Source organism: Peromyscus eremicus, chromosome 1 (genome assembly GCF_949786415.1).
Source record: "Peromyscus eremicus chromosome 1, PerEre_H2_v1, whole genome shotgun sequence".
Taxonomy (NCBI): domain Eukaryota; kingdom Metazoa; phylum Chordata; class Mammalia; order Rodentia; family Cricetidae; genus Peromyscus; species Peromyscus eremicus.
In genome coordinates, this window is record NC_081416.1 from 16,121,024 (window position 1) to 16,129,523 (window position 8,500).

Consider the following 8,500-nt stretch of genomic DNA (forward strand, 5'->3'; position numbering starts at 1 on the left):
AGGTCAGGCACTGGTAGCACACACCTTTAATCGTAGCATTTGGGAGGCAGAGATCCATCCAGAACTCTCTAAGTTCAAGGCCACACTGGGAACAGAACCAGGTGTGGTGGCACACACCTTTAATCCCAGCACTAGGAAGGAAGGAAGATGGCAAGGCACAGAAAGGTGTATAAGGCATGAGTAAACAGGAAGCCTCACAACATGGCTGGCTTGTTCTGTTTCTGTGATCTTTCAGCTTTCACCCCAATATCTGGCTCTGGGTTTTTTATTAATAAGACCTTTTAAGATTTGTGTTACAGTAGACCAGGGTGGCCTCAAATTTGGGGATCCACCTATATCTATCTCCTGAGTGCTAATTGAAATATATATAATATAATAAATAATAAAAATAGTATGCCAAACTGTGCATGGTGGTGCATGCCTTTAATCCTGGCACTCAGGAGGCAGAGGTAGGCAGATCTCTGTGAGTTCGAGGTCAGCCTATTCTACAAAGTGAGTTCAAGGACAGCCAGGGCTACACAGAGAAATCTGTCTTGAGGGGTGGGGGGGGGGAAAATTCATCAGAAGGACATTGCAATTTGTGTATCAAACACAGGTGTACCCAATATCATAAAACAAGTACTAAGCCATGTAAAGTAACAGATTAAACACAGCACATCTGGTGAAGGGGTACACACCTGGAACATAGAAGCAGGTGGATCTCTGTGAATTCTAGGCCAGTATGCTCTACGTAGCCAGTTCCAGGACAGCCAGGACTACATAATGAGATCCCAGCTCAACAAAACAAAAACCCCAAACCCACAACACAAGAACAGTAGATGACTTTAATATCTCACTCTCACCTATATGTGAGAGTCACCCCCCCCAAATAAACAAAAACATCTGAGTTCAATGCTATCACAGATAAAATGGACCTAAGAGATACCTGTAGACTATTCGATCAGCCAGAAGCTCACATATGCAGGGGTACAAAGAACAAGAGAACCCCTGCTCACAACAAGGCGGAAGGAGAAAGCTGACGCCTGAAACTTGACATCTTTGTGCCACTTATTGCTCTTGCAAAAGACCCAGGTTCAATTCCCACCCCACAACCATCTGTGACTTCAGATCCAAGGATTGGATGCCCTCTTCCGGCCTCCGTAGATACTAGGCATGAAAATGGTGCACAGACATACGTGTAGACACTACACATAAGAACAAAATTTTAACTAAAAAAGTAGAAAATTGTTCTTAAAATTCAGGGAAAAAGACCCTGCTAGCCAAAATAATCTTGAGCTAAAAGAATAATGATGTTGGTACCACCCTTGCTTGTCTTCAAGCTACATTACAGAGTCAAGGTGACAAGGACAACATGGAACTGGCACGAATAACAGAGACACAGATCAATGATGCTGAATGGAAGACCCAGATACGGCCAAGTGTAATGGCACACACCTTTAATCCCAGCACTCGGGAGGCAGAGGCAGGCAGTCTCTGTGAGTCTGAGGCCAGCCTGGTCTACAGAGCAAGATCCAGGACAGCCAAGGCTACATGGAGAAACCTTGTATTAAAAAAAAAAAAAAAGACCCAGATATATATCCACAGAGCAACAGCCACCTGATTTTTGACAAAGATGACAAAAATATACATTGGAGAAAAGACAGTATCTTTAACAAGTGGTGCTGGGAAAGTTGGATATCCATAGGTAAACAAATAAAGCCAGATCCTATCTCTCATCTTGCACAAGAATCTAGTCCAAAATAAATCAAAAACATTCCTGTCAGACTAAACACAGAACCCATTAGAGGGTTAAGTAGGGTGAGGGCTGGCCTCAAACTTACCACAAGATGGCCAAGGCCTAGGATGACTTTGAGCTTGGATATTCAATATTAGCCATAAGCCAAAAAGTGATGACTTTGAATTTCTTTGTAAAAATTTCATGACATATGTTTGCCGATGGGGGCAGGGCACATGCCACAGTGCATGTGTGGGGTTCAGAGGACAGCTAGCTTAGTGGTCGAACACTCACATATCATGTATGAGGTCCTGGGGTTGATCTCCAGAACCATATGGGTACACACACTGCACACACATACACTTAAAACCGGGTAGCCATGAGCTGGACCTAGAGGCCGACACAGGCAACTCTCTGTGAATTCAAGGCCAACCTGGCTTATGTACCTAGTTCTAGGCTGGCCAAGGCCACCTAGAGAGACACTGTCTTGAAAAACAAACAGAAAAATCTAGTAGCAATGATAATAACAGCTAACGTTTACTGCTTGGCTATTTGCCAGACACTGGCTAAGAACTTAGTAACAAGTTGAAGAATACAAAAGGCCTAGACCACACAGCTGGACAAAAGCTGTAAATATCACCCTTCTCAGGGTGCCCGGAACCTTGTAGCGCTAAAGACATCGAGATGAAGCAAGTGAGTGCCCCTGGAAAAGCATGCACCATCCTCCTCGATCTCGTTCTGTAGACCTGGCTGGCCTCGAACTCACAGAGATCCACCTGGCTCTGCCTCCCCGAGTGCTGGGATTAAAGGCGTGCGCCACCACCGCAAGTTACACTCTTGAAAGAGACTTCTGGGTTCAATCAAGAGGGAATACGCCAAGTAGGTTGTTAGGAGTTGAGTGTGACCCAGGAAGCTTGAACATGTGCTAACACTTCTGCTTCAGACATACAGCCTCAAAGAGATGTGAGTGAGACTCTTCCCACAGCTCGAGAGGGACCCTGAGGAAAATACGCAAAGAGGGAAAACCACTCGAGAGGTGTGGGTGAAGCAAGGCCCGAGCTGGTGAAATCTGCCCGTTTCTGCCTGTGAATGGCTTCTGGAAGGGGATAGGTGCAGGACAGCTACTCATGGCACAGGCCCAGTTGCTTCATAAACCCTGAGGTGTGAGTGTCTCCATGACTTGCTGTTTCTACTGATTCTCTGGCTGAGAGGCTGAGCCACTGCAAGTTCAGGTCTATCTCGACACTTCACCTGACTTGTTTAGATCTCTTCTTCAAGATTATGTCTACCACTCCCCTGGCACATTGGTTTTCAGATTTGTCTGTAGAAAACAGCCAGCTCCCTTAAACTTCTGCACATCTAAGAGCTTGACCAAGAGGCCATGCTGTTCCCAGGATGGAGAAGCACACAAGTATGCACCCGCTTCCCATTGTTTCATACTTGAATCTGTAGCTAGACTCAACTATGATTAGCTGTTGTGAATCTACACTGTTGTTTCTCTAAGTTATATCTGAATCTTGTGAGTTTTTTTTTCCAGGCCATGTGTCTTGTCGCCCAAGTGTATAAGAACTTTTCTGAGAGTCAAGGTCATGTCTACCACACCACCAATCTATCAAACCCTCAGGAATTTACCTCCAAAGAAAGTCCATTTCCTTCTCCACTAATCCTACCATAGTCTAAGGCAGAACTTAGAACATACCCAAACTAGACCACTCAAGCAAAGCCTTCACTATTATAGCCTAGTATAGCAAAAGACACACATACTATTTCACAAAGAGTTTGCTTGCCGAGAAATGGAGGGAGGTAGCTATTATCAAAAGATAGAGACAAAAGGAGCTTGGCAAAGAGGATTGCCTCACCAGAGCTAAGATTTTGGCAAGATACACAACAGCCCAGCTGAGAATAGTAACGCACATCTGTAATCCCAGCACATGGAGCTAAAGCCAAGAGGGTCAGGAGTTGAAGGTTATTCTAATCTATAGCAAGTTTGAGTTCAAGGACAATGAACTGAGTTATATGAGACAGTGTCTCAAAGAAAAAGTTAAATAACAGCTTCTCTCCCACCCTGCCTGTCTTCTGGGATGCCAGAGTCACAGGTTCCCTCACCTCACCGCCCCTCAACCTGGAAAGTTTTCATTCAGTGGCTGGGTTGAGTGCAAGGCACTCTTTGTTCAGTGGGATGTCAAAACAACATTTCTCGTATGTCCTTTGTTCCCAACCTTGACCTCTGCCCTCTATCAAGTTCTTAGCTGTGGTCTCCCATGTTCTCAGCTTCTGAGTCTTATGCTTAGAACAGTGGTTCTCAACATGTGGGCCATGACCCTTTGGCAAACCTCTATCTCCAAAAATATTTACATTTTGAATCACAACAGTAGCAAAATTATACTTATGAAGTAGTAATGAAAATAATTTTGTGGTTGGGGTCACCACAACATGAGGAACTGTACTAAGGAGTCTCAGCATAAAGAAGGTTGAGAACCACTGGCTTAGAGGGTCTCCTTGCTGTGGACCTGGGAGGCCATGGGAGTTTTATAGGGGAATGATGGCCTAGATAGAGATCAGAGGATCTCTTAGAAACGTAGAGGCAGGTACCTTTCCTTTAAATGACTAGCTTGTGTGACACCTTCTTGAAGACCCAGCATCTTCAGTTTCTCTTTGTCTAGCTCAGTCATCTCCCACTTGACAGTTTACCAAGGTGAGGTGAGGCAGTCAGAGGCTCGTCTTCTTGTTTTATGAGTTAGAGGCTTACTATGTAGCCCAGGCTGGCCTACACCTCGTGATCCTCCTGCCTCAGTCTCTGGAGTACTGGAATAACAGGGCTGTGTCACCTCTGTGCCCATCTTGCTCATACTGAAAAATCATCCCCTACCTTGGATTACTTGCTACCCTCTTGCCAACACCCCCAACACACACATACACACACACACACACACACACACACACACACACACACACACACACCAACCTCACACTGTAATCCATGCTGATTTAGAACTCCCTGGACAGCCCAAGGTTCCAGCTTGACGCAATCCTCCAGCTGCAGTCTCCCTTGAGATTTCAGATGTGTAATACCACACCCAGCTTTCTCCCACCCCCAGCCCCCTTTTTCTTTTCTAAAGAGTTCTAACTCTTGGAGTCCAGGCTGGCTTTGGATTTGCTGTGTAGCAAAAATAACCTTGAACTTCTGACTCCACTTCTGGTGCTGGGACTATCGGCATGGACCACCGTACCTGTTGCTTAGGACCAAACCCAGTGCAGGAAAGCACTACCAGCTGAAGTATATCCCAACCTTACTTTATTTATTTATTTATTTATTTATTTGGTTTTTTTGAGACAAGATTTCTCTATGTAGCTTTGCGCCTTTCCTGGAACTCACTTGGTAGCCCAGGCTGACCTCGAACTCAGAGATCCGCCTGGCTCTGACTCCTGAGTGCTGGGATTAAAGGCATGCACCACCACCGCCCAGCAATGCCTATTTTTTCCAACCTTACTTTAATCATTTAAAGAGCATATTTTGCAATCATTTATTGGGGGAGCACGTGTGTGTGTGTGTGTGTGTGTGTGTGTGTGTGTGTGTGTGTGTGTAGGTCAGAGGACAACTTGCAGGAGTCAGTTATCTCTTTCTACCTGGTGGTTTCCGGGGAATTGAACTCAGGTTGGCAGGGCTGGCAGCAAGCACCTTGACCTGCTGAGTCATTTCACTGGCTCCGTTTTAATCATTTTTGAAAGTAAAATAAAATATAACTTTTATTTGATGGGTTGACCCCATAAATGTGTGTGCATCAAATACATGCCTGATGCCTGAGGAGGCAGAAGAGGGTGCCAGCTGCCATGTGGGGGCTCTTAACCACTGACTCACTTCAATCTTTTTTGTTTGTTGGTTGGTTGGTTTTGTTTTGTGTTTCGAGACAGGATTTCTCTGTGTAGCCCTGGCTGTCCTGGAACTCACTCTGTAGACCAGGCTGGCCTCAAACTCACAGAGATCCACCTGCCTCTGTCTCGCAAGTGCTGAGCCATCACCACCTGGCTCATGTGAATCATTTCGACAAACTCAAGTCAGTGGTGCTAACTACATTCAGTGGGTTCCTTGGTTTGACAGTGCTGGCGCTCCAGCTCCGCCCCGTGTGGTGCTGCACCTGAGTGTTCCACCATGGCCCACGGCCCCAGGGTTTTGCAACTACTGTGACTCTTTCCAAAGCTTTTCATCTCTGCCATAGAAACTCTGCACTCATTAGGCAACAAGCGCCCCTGGTCCCTTCCCTCCGGCTCCTGTTAACCTGTCACCCATTTCCTCTCTTCCTCTCTTTCTCTCCTTTTTCCTTCAGGGGAAGGGAGGGTGTCTTTGTGGTGGTTTGGGTTTGGGTTTGTTTTTTGAGAAAGGGTCTTAGTATGTAGTCTGGAACTCATTATGTAGCTCAGGCCAGACTTGCCTCCACACCGGTCCTTCTGCCTCAGCTTCTCCAGTACTGAGAATTCAGGCATGCACCACCACACTCATCTGGAATCTAATTTCTGGCCCTAACAATTTGCCTAGTTTAGATTTTTATTGGAAGTAGAATCATCATATTTTTCTTTCTTTTGACCTTTCTTTTTTTTTTTTTTCAAGACACCATGCCCAGCCATGTTTATTTATTTATGTGTGTGTGTTGTAGGTATGCATGTCTGTGTAGCACTTGTATATCTAAGCTAAGATGTATGGCCAAAGCTGGCCTGGACTTGTAAATACTCTGTCTCCTCTTCAGCAATCCGTGGATTACTGTGAGTTTGAGGCAAGCCTGGGCTATAGGATGAGATCCTGTCTTAAACCATAATTTTCCCTCACCAAACAAAATAAAGAATTATTGTCAGGCCAGGTGGTGGTGCACACCTTTAATCCAAAGAATCTGGCTGGGGTGGAATCTGCTTCTAATTCCACTGAAATGGCAGAGGTGGGAGAACTAGGGGTTCGAGGCTAACCTCGGATACCATAGTGAGTTGAGGCCAGCCCAGACTACATGAGTTTCTGTCTCAAAAACAAATCAAGAAAAGTGGGGGTACTGAGGATGTAGTTCAGTGGGTAGAGTGCTTGCCCAGCATGCATGAAGCCCTGGGTTCTATTCTCGTGCCATATAAACCGTGAGTGGTGACTCAAAGATGTAAACTTCTAATGACTTTCAACTACGTTAAGAATGCATCTGGGGATCCAGCGGTGGTAGAGCGTACCTTTAATCCCAGCACTTGGGAGGCAGATTTCTGAGTTCCAGGCCAACCTAGTGTGTAGAGCAAGTTCCAGAACAGCTAGGGATACATAGAGAAATCCTTGTTGTGGGATATTTGTACATTGCAGGAAAATGTATTGCTGTGATTGGTGTAATAAACAGCTGAACAGCCAGTAGCTAGGCAGGAGGGATAGGCGGGACAGGGAGAAAAAGGAAGAGGAGGAGGAGTCTATCGAGGCACAGAAGAAGACACCAGGAGACACAGAGCAGAAGCAGGGGGTGCAAGATGAAAGAGGGGTAATGCCATGTGACAATCTTAGATTGTGTAAATGGGTTAATTTAAGTTATAGAGCCAGTTGAGACAAGCCTAAGCTAAAGATAAAGCTTTCATAAGAAGTCTCTGTGTCATTATTCGGGGCTGGTGGTGAAAAAGCAAGTCTACCTGCTATCACTTTCCACGATGGTGAGTAGGTTGGCTCCCCTGCTGTTCCTCAACATGAGCAGCTCCCAGGTGCCTGCCTGGGATACCTCTGAAACTTTGTGTCAAAGCGTGCTCTTGCTCCTTACTCAGGTGAATCAAGTCCTTTCCTGCCCAAGACTTTCACAGGCTCCCCATTACCTACTAAGCTAAGTGGTACCAATGCTGGTGACCTCCCCAAAGGCAATCAGGGTGTTAGTTGACCCCTCTGAGGGAAAGTATAGAGGCTTTAACCTAGGAGTGGCAGCTCCTGCCTGGAATCCCATCATTCGAGGGAAGGGTCTGAGGCAGGGACATGGCTTTGACCCTGAGGCCTTCCTAGGCTACAGACACTGTCTCACAAAACAAACAGTTACACATGGATGCTCACTGTATTACCCACATACACCTTTTGCAACTAATTTGTCCTGAAGACATTAGAACAAAGCAATATTGCTCAAGGTGCATGTAGGCAAGTGTGTCTAGTATTTTGGATAACAATGCAGCAATAGCATAAGCAGCGTGGGACTGGTCCATGTCCATACGGCCGGGACGGACAGACCCTGTAATATACTGGGCACTGGGTACATAGAATCCCCCAAGTGACAGTCTAGTCACAGACATCAATTATTTCTAGATTAAAGGCTTTGCTAGATACCACACCAAAGCTTAAATACAAGCCAAGAGGATCTACCTAATTCCAAATAACCTCACTGTACACCAGAAAGAGAAAGAAAAATACTAGTATTATTTAGAACAGTGGTCCTCAACCTTCCTAATTCTGCAACATTTAAGACAGTTCCTCGTGTTGTGGTGACACCAACCATAAAATTACTTCGTTGCTACTTCATAACTGTAATTGTGCTACTGATATGAATCATAATGTGACTATCTGATATGCAGGATATCTGATAAGTGACTCCCAAAGAGATTGTGGCCGACAGGTTGAGAACGGCTGGTTTAAGGAAATCAAGAGTATAGGTGAGACCTGTTGCCACATGACTGCACATGCGCTGTCCGGTAGTCAAGCAAAAGACTTAGTCATCCCTCATGTTCTACCCTATGTTCTATGCGATCCTTGCATGGTGCGACCACGTAACTTGTGTGCAGCGTGATCACGTAATCTATGTG